Source organism: Carassius carassius, chromosome 45 (genome assembly GCF_963082965.1).
Source record: "Carassius carassius chromosome 45, fCarCar2.1, whole genome shotgun sequence".
Classification (NCBI taxonomy): Eukaryota; Metazoa; Chordata; class Actinopteri; order Cypriniformes; family Cyprinidae; genus Carassius; species Carassius carassius.
This window is the reverse complement of record NC_081799.1, coordinates 7,131,077-7,152,228: the sequence shown is the minus strand read 5'-3', so window position 1 is coordinate 7,152,228 and position 21,152 is coordinate 7,131,077. Positions and strand designations below refer to the sequence as shown.

The 21,152-nt window shown below is 36.3% G+C and overlaps 1 protein-coding gene across 4 annotated transcripts in view; it reads right to left on the bottom strand.

The window, feature by feature from the left end:
• Positions 1-18,394, bottom strand: part of LOC132127870 (spermatid perinuclear RNA-binding protein-like) — a 99,873-nt gene extending 81,479 nt beyond the window's left edge. Inside the window, exon 1 of one of the 4 annotated variants that reach the window (XM_059540060.1) lies at positions 18,248-18,394. The gene's annotated coding sequence lies outside the window, so the exon portion shown is untranslated. Of the gene's footprint in view, positions 1-16,780; positions 16,936-18,247 lie in introns of those variants that run through there. The other 3 variants (XM_059540064.1, XM_059540061.1, XM_059540063.1) reach the window with 3 other exon arrangements.
• Between the last annotated feature and the right edge of the window lie 2,758 nt (positions 18,395-21,152).

The following is a 21,152-nucleotide window of genomic DNA, read 5'->3' as shown; positions in this document are numbered from 1 at the left end:
ATTATTAGATTTAAAATGTACATGAAATAAAATGAAAAATTTTAAACATTTTTTACTTTTATTATTTATTTAGATCAATGTATATTTAAAAACACTGACAACAAGATTTAACTACACATTTCACACGAACAGGATGACAAATAAAATTTATTTTTTTAACGAAATAATATGGGATGAATTTGCATGAATGTTTCAAATGACCGGTTTCACTAAAAAGAAACCAGTTTCCGAACTCTTTTAATGCTAACTCTAACACTATACTGCTACTTGCTGGAAAGATTTATTACTGGAAAAACTACACTTTTACGAAAGCCAATTAGTCAGTCACACTACAACTTGTTAAGTAGAATTCACTACTTTTAGTTTTTATTATGTATTAAAATTATATATAAGGTTTCCAGAAGAGTAAGAGCGACGGTCTCTTCCATGATTCTGGTACTTGACACGGGCATTACCAGCAGAAAGCAGGAGATAACTAAAGCCTGTAATCAGCTTAACATTAAAGGCTTATAATCAGTGCCTCTGTGCCCTAAGCCGCTGCTGAGACGCTTCCGAGGTCCACACAGGACCAGAGGCATCTCAGGCCACATGCACACGGTCAGACATTTCTGATTTCTGTGGTGCACTGTAGTTCTGACAAATCGATATATGCCGCCAACACTGCACAGTCTGGCTGGGTATTGAAGTTAAAGCAGTCAGTTAGGTCTTAAATAAATGTAAACAGCCAGGAATAGATAAAAATCGAACGGGTGTCAAAATATTAAATCTGTGCATTAGGCCTTCAGTGTAAACGCAGCCCCTGTGACCTCTTGGTGAAAGAGGAGGTTAGTAATAACAATTGAGGTTTACATCAGTTCAGACTCAGATCTCCAGAGACTGCACCATCTTCTAAGAATATTGCTGAGAGAGCATCCGCTGACAAAGACAATTTGTGCATGTATGCGAATGTGTGTGCAAGCTCACATTTTTATGTGTGCTTATTGTCAGTGCATCTCATCAGTTGCACTCTATCTTGAATCGTCATGTGGAGCAATGTTTGCCACGTTGCAGAATGGCTGACAGAATACCAACATTTTAAAGTGGCATTTGACTCCCATCTTCCTCATAGCCAAGGTGTCTTTTTGTTTTTTTTATATAGGTAACTAACTAGTCATTGATCCATTCCCCATTCACCACCGCCTCCTTATTCCTATACAAAATAGACCGTGACAAAAGTAAAAAAAAAAAAGCGTATAAAGTAAAACTAAAAGCAAAGACATTGTGAGGACTGCCATTGTTTTATTCTTCTTATAATCTCTTGTAAAAATAACTCCAACCAAAAGGCAAAGTGGGTCAGAGAATTCCCAAGGTAGCGCAGAGAGGCAGCCGGTCGTATCACGGCAGAAACAGAGCTCAGCGCATCCCAGCTGTAGGCTCACAGACCTGGACAGCCAAATGAGCATGGAAACACATTATACATTGGTCATGCCAGCCATCCCTAAAGCTTCATTCAACTGATGTGTTACTGTTGAAGGGGGCATATCATCATAATTGTATTTCACATGAAAAATGCATATATTAGTGCTGCAACGACGCGTCTACGTCATCGATTAAGTCGACTACAAAAATACGTTGACGTGCGTGAAATGCGTCGACGCGTCACACTGTTTACATCTCGCGCAATGGCGGCTTCGGCTCCTGGAGATGGAGAAAGTTGCATTCTATTAGGGATGGGGGTTTTCCGCAAATATCACATTTGAATATTTGAGCTCACAAAAAACGAATATTCGAATATTCGTTTATTTAAAGTAAGTTTAATGAGACAGACGTTATTTTTCTGCAACATTTATTGTTTCCGTCATTTTTGAACAAGCTTACACACAATAAGCTTGAACATTACACATCGTGTTTTGTAACTGAAAACCTTTAACAATGCGTGCAAACAAACAAAAGTACAGATTAAAACCAAAAAAAAAAAATTAATTGAACAAAGAAACAAATGTAAATAAAGCAGCCTGCAGCAATTAGGCTATTGTACAGAATGTAGCTTACACTTAACATTGACTTTTAAACTGTCAGCAAATGTCTTTTGCTTTTTTTTCCTATTGTTTTACATGTTCTTGTTAAGAAACACTGGCATGCAAACATGATTGGGGGAAAGTCGGCTCCTTAGTCTGTTAACAATAAGGCCGCCCGCGGAGAAAACGCGCTCTGACGGCACATACGTTGGCGGGACTCACAAATAACTGTGCTAAGCGAATAAGTTTTGTGAAGCGCTTCGTGTTTTCGTTTCACCACTGAATGGGATCCTCATCTGGTGGAATACATGGCTCCAGCAAGAACTGTTCCCACTCATCTCAGCTGGACTGTAATCTGTAATCACCGCTGAAGAACTGGCTCAGCCTTTTCCGACGAGTGGGCATTGCATCCTCTTCATCGTTGGTGGTGGCGGCTGCATCCGCACCACTCGCATAAAAGGAAAATACTCTGATAATGTTCATGTTTTCACTGAGAAACTTGAGATGTTTGTGCCGAGGGTCTAGGGCGGACACGAGAAGAGGAGTTTTCACTGCATTCTCCAAATTAGCTGTGTTTATTCGCTGCTTGAGAGATGCCGGAACAATGTTCTTCAATTCGGTCACTTTCTGTGATTCTCCACGGCATATTTGAAGTACTGTAGAAGACCGCAGTTCTTATTCATTCATTAATTATTTTTTGCTTACAGGCATCTTCAAATATGCCGCGGAGAATCACAGAAAGTGACCGAATTACATTTTATTGTGGAATACGTTGTATTCTTTTTTTATGGCAAGCATAAATATCGCGAAATTCGAATATCATTTTTATTTATCGAATAATTAGAGCAGAACGAATATTCGAATGTTCGACTATCCGTGCACACCCCTACATTCTATCACAAAAACAATAGGAAAACATACTGGTGTTCTCCGGTGTTACGGTTTAACTGGTTACCATGTAATCTGGTGACCAACTTCCTGGTTCAGGTCTCTGCTGCAAATGTGATGGAACGACCGCAGCAGATTTGGCGATTCTTAAAGCACAAACTGATGTGATATTATTAAGGGTCTAATAAACGCAGACTTGCTCAATGCATGATTCTGATATTTCTTGTAAGGATTACAAGTTATTGGTATGATCACCCGTAGCGGCTGAAGTAAGTAGGATAAACAAAAAAATAAAAAATAAAGTAAGTCTGTGTTGCCCCGGGTTTCGAACAAGCGTTAAAAGACGGCGCGCCCCGAGACAACAGTTATGAACCACCGAGCTACCGATCTACACCGAATCAGCTCCAGATCTCTGGATTCAAGACAGGACTTTCGGCGGCACATCGTGCAACTGCTGAATCAAGGAAATGTGATCGTGTTTCCCGCGTGTGACCTGTGTTTACCTATTATGAAAATAAACCATAGCAGAACCCTGACTACATTTTATGGTTTGTGATGCTAAAGAACATTTCATGACGTCTCAGACAAGTGTAAATTTGTGGTTTAATTATAAACTCTATTGTTAACTCATATTTACCATAGTAAAATAATTTTCTTTGCCTCTTTATTTTTGTATACTAGGGGTGTAACGGTACGTGTATTCGAACCGGACCGTTTCGGTACAGGGCTTTCGGTACGGTGCACGTGTGTACCGAATGACGGAATGCAATATTTTGTGCGCGGAACATTTACATTTCGTGTTTCCAAACGAGCATATTAAGTGGCGGAAGTCTCGCGTTCAGCACAAATTCGCGTGCATGCTAGAAATAGAACCAACGCCTATTTTTCACGCGACACGCAAGCGTGTTGGAAGCATTTCCAGGCAAAATAGAATAGGAAAATATGTTTATATGTCATTTTGTACACAAATACATATTAATTCATGACACTTTGATGTTTGAAAGTCTATAGGTTGACATAAATTCAGATATAAATGTAATTTAAAAACTAAATTAATAATTATCGATTTTCAAATATTGCACCTGTCAAACAGTCTATTTTGCCGTCAATACTGTTGACAGTGTCCTTTATCAGTAGGCTTTATATTTATGCTCAACATGAATTATAGATATTGTTGTCATGAAGACAAGAAAGAGCCTGGTCTGTCGGCGGTCTCCGTCACCTACAGCAGCAGGCACGGCACGGCACGGTTCTGGTGAAGCAGGCCTACAAGCTGGGATTGGTAATGCTGCACTGTAATCATAGTTATTTATTTATATCTTTCATTATATTTTATTATATGATATTGGTTTGAGTCTGAGAGTATTTTATTTAGTGGAGAACTTTGCAGCAGTATTTTATTTCTTATTCTATTTTTATTTTATATATATTTTATTAAAAAGTATTTTTAAAAAAAGTGTATAGTAATAAACAACCTTAAGTTTAATGTTTGCATTTCTTTCCCTTACTGTACCGAAAATGAACCGAACCGTGACTTTAAAACCGAGGTACGTATATATATATATATATATATATATATATATATATATATATATATATATATATATATATATATATATATATATATATTATATATATATACATACAGTACAGACCAAAAGTTTGGAAACATTACTATTTTTAATGTTTTTGAAAGAAGTTTCTTCTGCTCATCAAGCCTGCATGTATTTGATAAAAAATACAGAAAAAACAGAAATATTGTGAAATATTATTACAACTTAAAATAAGTTTTCTATTTGAATATACTTTAAAAAAAAAATTTATTCCTGTGATGCAAAGCTGAATTTTCAGCATCATTACTCCAGACTTCAGTGTCACACGTAACATCCAGTCTATCACATGATCATTTAGAAATCATTCTAATATTCTGATTTATTATGAGTGTTGGAAACAGTTCTGCTGTCTAATATATTTGATGAATAAAAAGTTAAAAAGAACTGCATTTATTAAAAAAAATAATAATAATTCTAATATATATTCTTATAATATATTTTCTTTACTATCACTTTTTATCAATTTAACACATCCTTGCCGAATAAAAGTATTGATTTTATTTAAAAAGAAAAAACAAATTACTGACCCCAAATTACTGACCAGTAGTGTATATTGTTATTACAAAATATTTATATTTTAAAAACATAGCTTCTTTTTTCTTCTTTTTATTCATCAAAGTATCCTAAAAAAGTATCACATGTTCTGAAAAATTATTAAGCAGCAGAACTGTTTCCAACTTTGATAATGAATCATCATATTAGAATGATTTCTAAAGGATCATTAGAAATCATTAGAAAAGGAGTGATAATGATCCTAAAAATTCAGCTTTGCATCACAGAAATAAATGATAATTTAAAGTATAATAAATTTAAAAACAATTACTGTATTTTTCAGACTATAAGTCGCACCTGAATATAAGTCGCACCAATCCAAAAATACGTCATGATGAGGAAAACAACATAAGTCGCACTGGACTATAAGTCGCATTTATTTAGAACCAAGAGTCCACCCCGTCCACCCTAGAGTCGTCTTCTGCTTTTTTGTGCATAGATGAAGAAATACAGACAAAATTACATCTAAATGCGCGTTTTGGCGAATATCCTAGTAAACACAGTCGCTTAGGCATCTTAACAAACAGTTCAGAAAGAAAAGGCATGTGTATCAGTATATTAAATCAGTTCTTTGTTCTTAAAGTGAAAGCAAACTAATAATAAATCTAATACATTCAAAGAAAAATACAAGTGCTCACTGCTCCTGACTTTTTTACATAAATTTTTTTTATTAAATTTATACAGTGAAGACTGCAGTTATTTTACATGAAGTCATGCATTTTACATTTCTGTAGCATACCTTAAAATGCATTTTAGACTGAGCTGAAAAACCGAGACTTAGGTCTCTGCAGAGCAAAAGTGGGCGTTTATCACCGCTGGGTGTTTCTAGATCATGCAATCTAAATTAACCCCCCTTACCCAACCCCAGCCCTAAACCTAATGTCACTATGACGTCAACCATTCAGGTATCATGGTGTAAAAACACCCTGATCTGGTAACTCACATTACTTTCCTGCAGAGATCTATACTTGGAAAAACCTGAAAAGCACTGTTTATCGAACTTGTGTCTTTGTTGTATGGTATTTATTTTCTGCTATTGCTTGTAATATTGTTATCTGTTTAAAACAAAACATTGAGCCCATAGTAGCAGCCAATTTTCCAATTGCTTATTCACACAGTGTGAAAATTTCAAATAAATGTTTGTGTTCTATATTTTGGTTGCATTTGTGAGTTAATAAAAATGTAGATGGCTGTTTAAAATAGATATATAATATAAAAATATCGATATATCGATCAATATACTCCTGTATTGAATCTAGAGCTGAAACAACGAATCGATTTAATCGATTAAAATCGATTATTAAAATAGTTGTCAACTAATTTAGTCATCGATTCGTTGCTAAATAACTTTTATTTGCCGTAAGCGGCTCATTTCGTGCATATTTCAAATCTGCGGTGACCAAAGTGCGGCAGTAATGAGCCACCGGAGGTTTTACTCAGTCAGTACAGCAGGAGAAGTAGCGAATAGCCAAGAGCTGGCCTCGTTTTATGTCACGTGCTTCCCGAACAGCGTCTCTGCCATAGACATGTATAGAAAGCCTTTCTGTACATGTCTATGGTCTCTGCAGCATTCAGCAGGATGTGGGAGTACTTTACTTTGAGCCTTCAAAAAAGAAGAGTAACCTGTAAACTCTGCACTACTGAACTGTTTAAGGGGACGTTCACATATCGCGTCTTTTGCGCGCTCAAGTTCGTTATTTCCAACACCGCACCGCATCGAGTTAAAAACATCTCAACTTTTCAGAATGCAGCAAGCGCATCGCGGGTCATGTGACAAGAACTAACCAATCAGCTTCATCCTTTCCCGTAACAACGTTAAAATCTCAGTCAAGATGAAAGGAACAGCTGATCATAGTTGTATATGGATTTCCATTTTGAAATAAATTTAGTAGCAGAGCTACTGCAAGCGATTTTTTGAGCTGCAAATCCATTTATTCTTTGCTGAAATTTCCGCGTCTTCAAGGAGAAAGCACGTCATGGTTGCTTAGCAAAGGCAGACGCCTCAGGGTCGCTTCTGCACGAGCGCTTTGGAAAGAAGGAGAAAGCGGTGCGCCTAGCGTTTTCCACGCGTTTTTAGGCGCGATATGTGAACGGCCCCTAAGACTTTCATTTGTGCAGATTCTCCAGTACAATGTTGTTTGCAAATGTTTAGTCGTAAAAGCTGATAACATTGCTTTTTAACAGTTAACATTTAAAGCTTTACAAACATGTTCTGTGATCAGTTTGTCGTTTACCAGTTCAAAATTCAGTCGTGCAGCCTAATTATGACTGAATGAGAGAGGTAAATGTTTAAAGATATTTGAAATGCACTTTTTTTTCTAAGTATTCACTGCTCTTTTTCACACAGCAGGTTTTTTGTGTGTGTCCTATTTTTTTTTTCTGGACAACCTTCTGATGGATTTTACTTTCAATTGTGAGTTCCATTCAGGTTTCATGCCATTGGCACTTTTTTCGAAGGATTGTTTACAATTTCACAGCAAAAGCTATAAAGCTGTTTCCCAGTAAATAATAAAATACAATGCACTGCAATTTTATTCTGTTTTATCCTTATTCTTCGTGAAAATATGTTCTGAAAGATTCCTTAATAAGCTTTGTCCGGGATGTTAAACTACTTTAGGAGCTCTAAGGACTGCCATGGTGAAAACATTATTTGATATCTCCTTGTGAAATTTGCTAGAGTATGGGTCAGTGTTTTGATTGCAGAAGAGTTCGACAAAGGATTACTAACACAATAAAACAACTCCAGGTATATTTTTAATGAGGATATGACAATGCAAAATGGTTAAAATCTCTTAAAAATCTATGCTGAAGGATAAAGACCCTTTATTAATAATTTACTTGGGGGAAAAAATGGGAAAAACTAAAATATAAGCACATAAACCGATTAATCGATTAATCGTAAAAATAATCGACAGATTAATCGATTATCAAAATAATCGTTAGTTGCAGCCCTAATTGAATCGAATTGTATCGTATAATTTTTTTTGAGGTATCGACAAATATCGTATCGCTGGTAATGAGAATCAATATCGTATCGTATCATGATGAACCATCTGATTTACACCCCTAATGTTAACCACACAATTTTTTTTTTACATTTAAGCAATGTAGAATGTGGGTGGACATTATGCAAATGTGTTACTTCATGACATACAGCCGTAACAGAATATGATCAAGTCATTTAAAGATTTGTTTAAATTATATAAATTCGTATTTGCTTAATGCTGACGCAAACGAGAAAGTATTATAATGTTTGCCTTTCTAATACTAATAGGCCTAATATGAAATAAATCATTATAATACTTTCGGTATACATTAATTCCTTTGTTTAACCGTTCTATCTGATTATTAGACAGACTTCTATTTGCATTAGACAGAACTGTTAACTAAAACGACAAAAGAGAGTGTGAGCACTGTGCGCGCTCAGGCGCTGCTGCGCCATCAAAATAAAAGCCCCGCCTCGAACACATCAGCCAAGCGGAAAAACGTATTGCCAAATTCTGTTACATTCTGCGTTATATAGTAAATTCCATTATGACGACTGAATTATGTGATTCGGTCTAAGTTTTCCACATTGTGGAAATCACAGGGCCCTATGTATCCTTAGAACAATCACTGTCACTCATGTCGTAGTAAAATTGTCATCTCCCATTGAAAATTAATGACTTGGTCACCTTGACATTGAAAATCGCTGTCAGTGCCTTCAATTTCCATCCCTCAAGACCCTTAGGCAGCTTTTGGCTCTTGCACTGTCCTCCAGTATCCCAGTTCACCTTGGCCTGAAAACATCACTGCACAGAGGATCCACTCAAAGACCAGTGTATGCCAACATATGTGTGAGAGGAAGACAGTGAGAAATCCCTGGGATTTTTTAAACCCAGGAAAAGAAGATTGATGTGTAGCACAGGGTTTCCCTTGGCGAAAGGGAGATTTCCAATTACTCACTGCTCCTGAGAGCTTAGCAGGTGGCCACAGCTATGAAGAGCCATGAGAGAGTTAAGAAATAAAGTTTCGGAGAATGACACCCTCAGGATGGAAAGTAAATCGATATTCAAGAGCCAAAAAAGGAGTCCAGCTGAGAGATGGAAGGTAGAAATCATTATCGTAATGAAGAACAGCAGGTGAGACTGTGTTCGGTGGACAACGTTGGCTTGCGTTAATGAGCACTGTGGAAAGTTCAGGCTGGACAGATGTTACAAGAGGTTCGGGATGTCATTAAAGAAGAATCATTTTGTGCATTCTCATTAAACTCACCCTTTTGTCCCTTCATTTTTCACTGACACATCTAAATGTTGTTGTTTCAAGAAAGCAATTAAACAACAATTGCAACAAAGCTAAAAGGACCTTGCTATTTGCATTGAGCTCTCTCTAAATCAGTCTCGACCTGTGAGTCCAATAACTTTCTGTTCATCTTCCAACACAAGTTTCCATCACACTCTACTTTCTACATAAGAAAAAAAAAAGTATTTTATTTTATTATATATATATATATTTATAAAATAAAAATAAGTTGGTGCACGTGCTCTACATTATATTAAACAGATAGCTAGCTTTATAAAGGCCTCAGTTAAAACGGCAGTGTGGAGCGTGATTATTGCTTTACTTTTAACTACTAGTTCTAATGTGAGTATATTCATAAATTTACCTAAGGCAAGTAATCAGTGTCCATGATTCATTAGTTTGCTATAGAAATAAAGTCTAGATACTCACTATATTTTACTTTACCTGTTAGTGATGTTTTAATGTTAATCATTTAATGAATGTTTTAATCTGTTATGAAACAAGGTATGACAGCCATTGTGTAAATGAATATATTTCAACAAAAATGAGAAATTTTATAATTTATAACAATTGAAAAAAGAAGAGTGTTGATTGATATATTTAAAAATAAATAGTAATTAAATTTAAGTTAGTGTTCTATTCTTAATTGTAATCTTACAGTAATGTAAAAGGGCTCCCTAGTTTAGGGAATAAGCAGGTCGATTTTTATCCCTAAGAAAGGTTTAATTATAACTGAATTTTTTAAAGAACGGTTATTTATTAAAAAAACATTTGTCAAACGTCAAAATGTACATTTACACCCCTATAAGAAATGTACTGGTTTATTAAAAACATGCTGCAAGTCATTCAGAAATTAGTCTACAAACAGTATTTTATAAGATTAATTCTGCCACCCTACAGTACACACACACACACATTTGTTTCATACTGGAATTCTTGTAATGGGTTGTTATCATAGATACATCACTGAAAGCCTGGTCTTTATTTATCACTCATCCACTTATGACTTCAACACACCCACATGCCACACAAATCCAGAACTGCGTAACATTACCAATTATCCTTAATGAACAGACTGACAGTCATTACAGGGCTTTCAAAAGCCACCACGGCTGTTCTGAGAACAGTGAATAAGATCGCTGTCAGATAAGTGCAGTTCTGTCACAAAAGTACAATCCAGAGTGAATCACTTCCTACATTTAAATCTGGCAGCTTAATTCTCACAACAATAACTCGCACACGGCACTGTGGGGTAAAAATAACTAGGCAGAACTGTATCATGGCACAAAGGAACAAACGTGGCGGGGCGAAATCAATAACCCTCACTTGTCTTTATCAATATTCTGCTCACTCGTCGTTTATAGGCTAAACAGAGGTCTCCTTTCATCCGTCTAATAGTGTGGCCGGCAAACACACCAGGCACAGTCTAATTGGTTAATTCTCAGAAGAAGCAAAGGGGTGACGACCATCAAGGCAGAACAAATCAAAGTATCCTACACCCCCTCCTCCTTCCTCTTCATCTACCCTTCCCTTTCTCTTCTATCTCTCCGTCACTCATTAAACTGGCCTGGCGATGCCACCGTGCTGGAAACCTCCATTATTAAATTACGCACACTATCAGATGGGGAAGCACTCTGCCTTCCAGCATTTAATTGAATATCTATATCAGTTTGACAGATTTTTTTTTTACAAGGAGGTCAAATGGGGATTAATTGCTACATGAAATAACATTCAAGTGACCAGAGCTCCGTTTAAAAAAAAAAAAAACACCTAGAAAGCGGCCTACATAGACAGCAAAAATTAACCAGAGTATGTATCGTTAACCGTATGCAATTCTACAAAGCACTGCATCAAAAAAAACACAAAAAAACAAAAAACCTTTTTGAATCTGTTGTGCTTTAGCTGTTTTTAAGGCTAAAGTGTAGATATTTGAGAGTGGGTTTTGGAAAAGATACTGTCACACCATACGAATCTTACAATCTGTAAAATCTTATCAGGCCAATAAAAACGCAGGTGTTTGGAGAGAAGCAGCTAGTTTGTCTTACTGATAGAAACAAATGTGTATACTGAAATACTCTGCTTTCGCTGAATAAGTTTAGACTAAATCCATGGAGGATTTTGTGTGTTTGTGATAGTCCTGCAGAGACAGATATTATCCTTGAAGCCAAGTTCTGCCTCATTCATCACTTCACATTAAAATTTATTTACAGTACCTCACTATTATTACTACAGTAATTTAAACAAACACCCAAGGTTTATGCTTTGCAGCGATTCATCCTGCTATCTATGGGCATGAATTATATCTTAAATTGCTTTCTTGTACAGCGATGAAATCTAATGTGTGATCAAATGTGAAAAAGTTTTACAAATTATACAATGGCAATGAGAGAAGCACAAAAAAGCACTCCAAATATTGAAAAAAATAAAATTAAAATAAAAACTTAAAAATATCTCCTAAATACATTTTCTAATTCACAGGCATGTGTTCCAAATTAAGTTATGATCTGCACAGTACTCCTCCAAGATTCAAATATTAACAAGAGCATAAAAGACATTTTTCCCATATAAGAAGGATTTCATGTGAGACAATATTTTCCATAAAAGATTAGATTTGGTACAATCAAATACAAGAGGAACTGTTCCCAGGTCTACGTTTAATTAGCATGTTTGCCAAACTCAAATCAAAAGCAGCAGCACATATTCTCCTATAAACGCTAATCATTTTTTGGTTTAAAGTTTAAAGCTAATACCTTTAAAGCTTTATAATGTAACATTTCTTATTTTATAGCCAGTGTGGGTCAGATACTGATTTGTTTAGTTCAGAGTGTTTAGAAATGCTGATGTTTCATTGAATATATATGTGTGTGTCTGTCTTCAGGGACTGGCGACACACTGTGTGTGTGTGTGTGTCTCTCTCTCTCTGACTCTCAGATGCCTTACAAGGCCATTCCTTCCCTGTGCCTGTGTTAGATCTGGTTTCTGCTCATCCCTGGATCCATTTCCGCTGCTGCTGTCGCCACATCAGCTGCTTTAAAAACACACACGCACGCACATATACACAGACTGTCTGTTGACACAGCGCAGGGCACTTTTCCATTGCACACCCCCTCAGGAGCTCCAGTCCCATTGTGCCCTTGCACTCAAGATCTAGTGTACACTTGTACCCTGCTCTCCACTTGCTCCCTTTGATCCCAAAATGGACAAAACTTTTCAGACAAGGGTTACCAAATGTTGTTTTGAGATCTTTTGCAGAGGTGCAGCTTAGCAGATTGGACAACTAACAATTACTAGGGTCCTATCATTTCTGCGATGCAGGAAAACACAGATGGAATCCAGTCATAAAAAATGGAATTAACAGAATTTTTCAAAATTTCAGATGAATTAATTAAAAGTAGGTCAATGCACTTAAAACTAAACACAATATGGACTAGTGTCTGTGAATATTACTTAAGGAAAACAGGCTACTATTTAAATGTAAATTCTACATGTTCTGCGTGTTTATGTATGATTGAATGGTGCTGAAACACTGTTTAATTTTCTGCACACAAACTTTACGTGACGCTCGCTGTGTTTCTCTGCTGCCTCAATATAGGAGTACATGAAAACAAACCATCTAGAACTGCTCTGAGAGTCACTTCATGAGCATTTTACTATTTCTTTTGAGGAAACCTATCATCATATCATGTACAAACAGAAACTCAAAAGGTCTTCACAGCAACCCATCAAAAAAAAAAAGTACGGTCTAACTTGAAGAAACTGAGACAGAAATATAATACTTAAATGTAATGATAATACTACAAATACTAATAGTACTATAACTACTAAGATTATTTTTAAGGAATATTTGCCAGAAATATTATTTACCAGAATATATTTACAAGAAAAATGTAAATATACAACACAGTATTTCTAAAATAAATAATAATTATAAAATAATACAAATAAATTAGAGATGCTTTTGATTATTAATATTCAATGAAGCGATTAAAATAGAATCCAGGAAATAAATGGAAAACACAGGATTTACTCAAATAAATAAGCTACGACAGGTATTTCATAGAGCCTTAAAATTTAATTAATTAAGATGAAGTTCGCTGCAACTCAATGTAAAGTGCCACAGCACAATATATTATTTTATATTAAAATGCTTGCAATGCATTGCAATAAAAATGTGTTCATGGGGAACTGAGTTCAAGTCTGGGCTGGGTCATATCTTTTACTCGCCCCCCTTTTCTCTCTCTGTACTTCACTGTCAAATCTCCACCATGCTGTCCAATAAACGGCAAAAATAAATAATAAATCTGCAGCTTTCTTTGTAGTTGCCTTGCTGTTTGCTAGATTCTAAATTTGTGCTACATGCCAGTTCTTTTATGGGATTTTTCACCTCTCCTCGTTCATCAGATGGAGTTAAATTCAGCAGCCAAGATGCAACCAAGTCAGGTGCCAAATTCAGTTGGCACAGTGGGACGCAATGCCCATAACTGGTTGTTGCTCAGTTATTCCCAAACCTGTGATAAACAATGTACAACTGATAATGCTGCTCACAGTAAACCTCAAGTAGTGGGAACCTTTTTTAAAATACTTCTCTTTTTAAAAAAAAGAGCTTCTTCCTTTCTGTTTGGTTCTCCCTTTCTCAAACACTCTCACCAGAAAGGCTGTCTTTGTCATGCAAGACAGCAGACAGTAAATCAGATGTCCTGATGGCGGTGGTGCCAGACGGCAGAGGGGTGGATGTGTGGTGTGAGGGCTCAGGAGGAGGAAGCGGGCTTTGGCTTGAGTCGAGCTCAAATTCCCCTCTGTTAGCAATGTCAGATTTTCCCATCAGCTCAGAGAGCAGGCCAAGAATAGTTCTGATCGGTTAGAGAGCGAAGGAGAGAAAAAAGGTGGAAGAGTGATAGAAACAGAGACAGGTGAAGAAACACATAATCAGGTGGATATCACCTCATTCTGTCAATATCCTGCAAACCTATATTTGGCACTATCTGCATTTTTTTTTATATGCACGCAACAGATCTGATGATATCTGAATATGTTCTCTATAATTTAGCAAGTGAAAACTGTTTAAGAAATGTATAAATCTAGATTTAACACTGGAAATGAATGGCTTTATAAATAGCAGCCATAACAGTATTTTGGCAGGTTAAAGAGTTCTCAAGTTGTTCAATTTCCAAGATTTTTCAAATAATTTCTGGACGTTACATTTTTAAGTCATATCATATAGACTGCAGCTATGTTTAACCACTTTACTGTTATCTAAACATACATTATGTTCAAATGTCTGAAGTCAGATTTTTTTATCAAAAGTGACAGTAAAGACATTTACAGTATACTAATGTTGCAAATTTGCAAAAGATTTCCAGTTGAAATAAATGCTGTTCTTCTGAACTTTCAATTCATCAAAGAATCCTGAAAAAAAGGTATCACAGTTTCCACAAAAATGAGAAGCAGCACAACTGTTTTCAACATTGATAATAATCAGAAATGTTTTTGAGCAGTAAATCAGTATATTAGAATGATTTCTGAAGGATGATGTGACACTGAAGACTGGAGGAATGATGCTGAAAATACAGCTTTGATCACAGGAATAATTTTTTTTTTTTAAACATTCACATGAATGAGTTCATTTAAATTATAATAATATTTCACAATTTTACTGTATTTTTGCTCAAATAATAGCTACCCTGCTGAACATAAGAGACTTATTTCATTATAAAAATGTGACTACAAACTTTGTGAATAAAAAAACTGCACTAAAAAGCCTCCCATGTAAAACTCTAGAAATTAAATGAACCCATATTAAATTTGATTTATTATTAAAGCAGAGAAAGTGTGTTTGAATACACCAATCTGTAATATCAACCAAAACATAAGGATGAGGCAGAGCGAGAGCAAGATTATAAAGACAAACAATTTTCTTTTTATTTGCATTAACGTGCACACTGAGATCAGGAACATGCATTAAGAAATTAAACAAGGTCAGATTTGATTTGATTTTGATTTTAAGATTAACCCGAGACTGAACATGGAAGGATGTTAGGAAAGCATCAAAGAAAGACGACAAATTCATAATCATATTCATTTTACCTATCCAAATCCCTGCAGGCACCAGTGTGTGTGTGTGTGTGTGAGAGAGAGAGAGAGAGAGAGAGAGAGAGAGACAGAAGCATGAGCTGATTGCACGAGGAAACATGCATCAGGATTTTCAGGACCGCACAGATCACACACCAACATGATTATGGAAGTCAAAACCTCACTTCATCATACCTGTGTAACAAGTTAACCTAAGAAAGATGCAAAAACTGAATTATGTAATTTTTTTTCAAATATTAATATTTTCCAAAAGATTATCTGTTATTGCAGTTATGATTTTTAAATAATTTCATAACTTGGTGTTAGCCAACAATGAAAAAAAAAAAAAAACGATCTGGTATTCATTTATTATTACAGTAGCAACTATGGTATTTTGCCATTATTTTTTCTTACTTTTTCCAGTGGCTAATTTATTCATATCTATTTATATATAAGATATATTAGATTAGATTATCTTTATATTTGTATTAATATATTCAGTAATGTCCATTATTTTTTCATTTTCATTTGTTTCCAGAAAAATAAAGTAAAAAGGACTTTCATGGTCGTGGGAATGCTGTGGTTACTATGGTAAACGTTTTAAGAAAAACATCAATAGTACAGTTTAGGGGGCGTATTTTAACCAAACAGAGCGGACGATAGTTCCCACAAAACCCCACAGGCGTAACATTTGCGCTATTAAAGTATCTTTTCACTCAATCAATCAATTCCACCATCACCCCTCGGCTTCAGTCAATAATCCCCGAAAGAGACCATATGAGTTCAAATGAGCCAGACGAGGTCGACTCCAGAACAGTTTGGACCGATTCAGTCCAGTTCGCGGGTGAACAGCACCAATTGTTTATGTGAACCGATTCAAATGATTCATTGAAAAGATCCGACTCGTTAGAACGACTCGTTCACATCAGCAGTACAGTGTAGATGGGGGTTGAAACTGCGGAAGTCCCTCTACAAGACACCTGCTACAAGATCATCATCAACCCCGAATGACCGACTCTACATATCTGTGTCTGTTAGAAAAAGATAATGAATAAACCCACATCTTTAACACATAGCCTACATTCGCCACTGACACTTTAACTAAAACAAATAAAACAACAACGAGATTCTCTTCTAACGATTCAAAAGAAGAACGTTAACGTGCAGTTCATAAAACACCATGAAACGTGTGACAACAAACAAGTCTAAATGAGAGGGTGAGAAGCTCTTTTTTAGTGTCAGAGAAAGAGAAAGTAACTTTTTTAAATCAAACTTAACGCAACCGCTGAACCAAACGAGTCTCAGACGCGTTTGTGCGCGAATCTCACAGAGGAAAACCCCGCAAACACTAGCTCAGAAAATCTCAAAAGCGCTACTTACTGGTGAAAGAAGAAATGTTTAATAATCCAAACGTATCCTCAGTGTGTACGAGTCGAGGTTCAGATCAATATTGTAGTTTCAGCAGGACTCGCACTCCGCCTGCTGCCTCTCACTCACGTGCACCGAAATGAATGAGGAACGCGCAGACGCGTGAACGAGCACAATTCATTATTCACGCGGAGGACAAGTTTCCCAACATCGATCTTGTGTGGTTATCAACTCAATGTCTGTTTTATGTGAAATATTTACGGGACATACATACATATATATATATATATATATACACACATAGAGAGAGAGAGAGAGAGAGAGAGAGAGAGAGAGAGAGAGAGAGAAACTGTTCTTTTACAAGGGTGCAAAGGACTAAATGTCCCTGGTGTAGATTTAAAATATTCCATAAAATAATTTCCCTAAACACTTTCACTCACACTTTTGAATTTGTAAGAAATGGACTGGATGTAATGTCGATATTGATTGGCTACTCCTGTCACAACAGGGATTTATTTGTAAAATACACACAAGCTACAGTGTATCTCTAAGATGCACAGTATCCATAAGCTACCTAAAAGGAAAATAATACATTTGTTATTTAAAAAAAAGTGTGGGATTTTATGAATCGCCGAAACATAACTGAATTAAATATCCTAGAGAAATCAACACTTTTAGTTGTTCCCCAAAGTGCTCAAATTGTGTGAACCCACTCTATTAAATTCTGTTTAGAACATATTTGTCCATATAAAAATACACTCTCAGATGAAAACATACAAGGGGTTTTTAGACTAGGCTAGTCGTAGATTAATCGAGAATGGCGAATTTGAAGAATTCCTCAATATAGGTCAACTTTGCCCCAAAGATCACAGGTGGGTGCAGATTTTACAGGAAAACAGAGAGCGTTAATGCAAACAAACCACTGCTTCACACACTTCTCAATGCCGCTGGTATTGCACAACAAAAATCACACAAATGAACACAACCAAAGTTTTCGTTGTCTAAGCGTTCCTTCCATTCCTTCGCCTCAAATAAAACACTCTCACATAACAGCTCAGTGTTTGTTTCTCTCCTTCAGCCCCAGATACAGCCTTTTAAATTATTCAACAACAGCAGAAACACCAGCACAACCTCACTATATCCAAATGCAGCATCTGAAAGCGCGAGGTGAAGTTAAATGCATGCGCGTGCATGTAATTCATCCATCTAAAAGCCGATACTAAACCCAGCGTCCGAGGAGCGACTGCATCGCATTGCCAGAAAGCACCAAAGAAAGCCACGACGGCATTTGCAGGTAAAACTATGGATTGCTGTAGCTGATGGATGTGCCCGGTTCCGCAAATACTGTACATTAGCAAATACCAACAGCACAGATGATGTCCTGCACGAGCACATGACACAACGCGATACGCTTTAAACCCATCTGCGCGTCCCTTTCGCACCGCACGATCATAAAGAGTCCCGAATGAGATCAATTACCGTGGTCTCGTTGTCCGTACTCCTCCGCTGGACCGATATACCTCCAGTCATGTGTTTCTTTCCCCGGCGGTCTCCCTATCTGCTTTCTAACTGTCTCAAGTATTTGGACGACGGGGCACGGGCGCGTTCACGTCATGATATGCGCGTGCTCTAATTGGAGGGCTGCTGCTCTGCAACAACTGATACAGTGTTACAGTGTTTCACCTGCCAAACATTGCTGTCTTTCCACTTCATAAGCCTTAAGACTTAAGTTTATCTGTGGAAATTATCCGGATAGTATGTATATTTAAAGGAAGATCCCTTACCATTTTTTTTCATTTGTTTAGTTTTTTTTATTATCAAATATTACCAGTACACTATTATAGATATGATATGTTTTGAATATGTTTTTAAACAGCTAGATAGATAGACAGACGGACGGACGGACAGAAAGATACAGTAGATAGATAGATAGATAGATAGATAGATAGATAGATAGATAGATAGATAGATAGATAGATAGATAGATAGATAGATAGATAGATAGATAGATAGATAGATAGATAGATAGATAGACAGACAGATAGATGGAAACTAAAACATTAATTGTACAACATGCCTTATGTACTTGCATAGAATTTGGATTTTCAATTCTTAAATGGGACCCTGGACCACAAAACCATTTATAATGGTCTTTATTTATTTATTCATTTATTTATTGAGATTTATACTTCATATATGAAAGCTGAATAAATAAGATTTCCATTTATGTATGGTTTGTTAGGATCTGACAATATTTGCCCAAGACACAACTATTTGAAAATCTGGAATCTGAGGGTGCAAACAATCAAAATACTGAGAAAATGAGCTTTTAAAGTTGTCCAAATGAATTCTTAGCAATGCATATTACTAATCAAAAATTAATATTTTTTTATATATATATAATTTTGGGCCATACAATGCATTGTTGGCTATTGCTACAAATACAGTATAACCGCGTGACTTATAAATGGTTTTGTGGTCAAGGGTCAAAAATTTGAAACAAGAACTTCTTTAATTCAATTAACTACAGTGTATTTCAATTCTCAATTTATGAAATGACTGAAATTATACAAATACAATTGTAATCTAATGCTAGGACACTTTCATCTTTTTGCAGCTTGCTCAGAGGTCTCAGATTCACTGTTCTTCTCATTGTTGACAATGCACATCTTGTCAAATAGCTATATAACAATCCAGTAAGGTCAGTGACTGCCGAGATGCACAATGACTAATGTTTCTCAATCAGCTCCCAGACAAGCGCATGAATCTGATTATAATCCAATCAAAAGTATGAAAATGTGTGCATTGAGAATAAATCAGTACCCGTGATTGTTCAAGTATAGGGAAGGCCAGTATAGTATAGTAGAGTAAAGTCTGGCTCTCAGAGTTCCTGGAAGAGCAGTCCTTTGGAAAAATATCTCTTTGGCTGTTTTAAAACAAAGCTGGTCTCTCCAGATGAACAACATTCCAATGACACAGTCTCCACACACGCATGCACACCGCTTACAGTGTTTCAATTCCTGTTCATTTAAACTAGGTTGTGTTTCTGTGAGTCTCTGCTTACGCACAAGAATAAAAGAGCATACTGTCCTGTAAGAACAAACACTTTTGTCGGGATTTCATAAAATAAAATTAAACATAATATAACTCTCTATTAAACAGACACAGTAGAATAACATAATGCCCCCAGTCATCTATATAAGAGGTGACATAACCTAATAAGCATGCATGTTTTTGCATAAATGCATAAATTAGTGAGCTTCAACCTCCAGTATTATAATTTGATTACACCAGATCTTCCCTCTGCAGTTTATCAACTCAGCATCATAATGTACTATGTGATAAAACGAAGACAACTACCCAAATTATAGCTACCACTATCCTTCCACTAGGGGTGTCCCTGACTAAGGATTTTCATAGTCGAATCTGAATTTTCGAATCTTGCCGATATTCGACTGATAGACAAATCATATTTTTGGGAGTCAATTCAGACATCCAACAGCCATTATTACTGATGTTAACACATGGGAAATATACGCCTTGAAGATAAAAACAGGATAAATCATGTTTTATGTTTTGATTAAAAGATAGTTAACACTAAACGCCAGAGAAACCCTAACAATTCCCCTTTTTTTTTTTACAACAGTGCTCTCATTACAATGGTAGCTTATAGCCTAGCGTTCTGCATTTCTGTTTTGAGCTGCACACACTGAAGATGACCAGTAGAGTGACACATTTGATAGCAAGTTTTTAATCAATGGGATTAAACTCATAATTTCATATGAAAGTGAAAGTCATGACATTTGCCAAGTATGGTAACCCATACTCTAAATTGGTGCTCTGTATTTATCCCATCCAAGTGCGCACACACACAGCAGTGAGAAGTGAACACACACCCGGAGCAGTGGGCAGATATATATCCAGAGCCCGGGGAGCAACAGGGGTTCAGTGCCTTGCTCAAGGGCACTTCAGCTATGGGTACTGAGGGAGGAAGAGAGAGCTGTTCATTCACTTCCCACCACCTACAACTCCTGCCAGCACCGAGACTCGAACCTGCGACCTTCAGGTTAAAAGTCCAACTCTCTAACCATTAGGCCACAGCTGCCCCATATAGAATACGCTTCATTATTTATACAACATAACGACTTATATGCAGCAAAAAGGGTGCGAAGTTATAGTTAAAGTTTTAAATCAGTTGGCGCCAAGATGTTCCTGTCGGTCACGGATTATGGAAAATTAAACATAAATCTACAGGGGTGGTTTGATTTATTCATGCACTTTAAAAATATTTATTTGAAGCTTCTTTCTTTTCAAATTCTTATTTACAGTTTTATCATAATAGGCTGCATATTAACTTATTGATAGAAAACCGGTAGTTCTATGT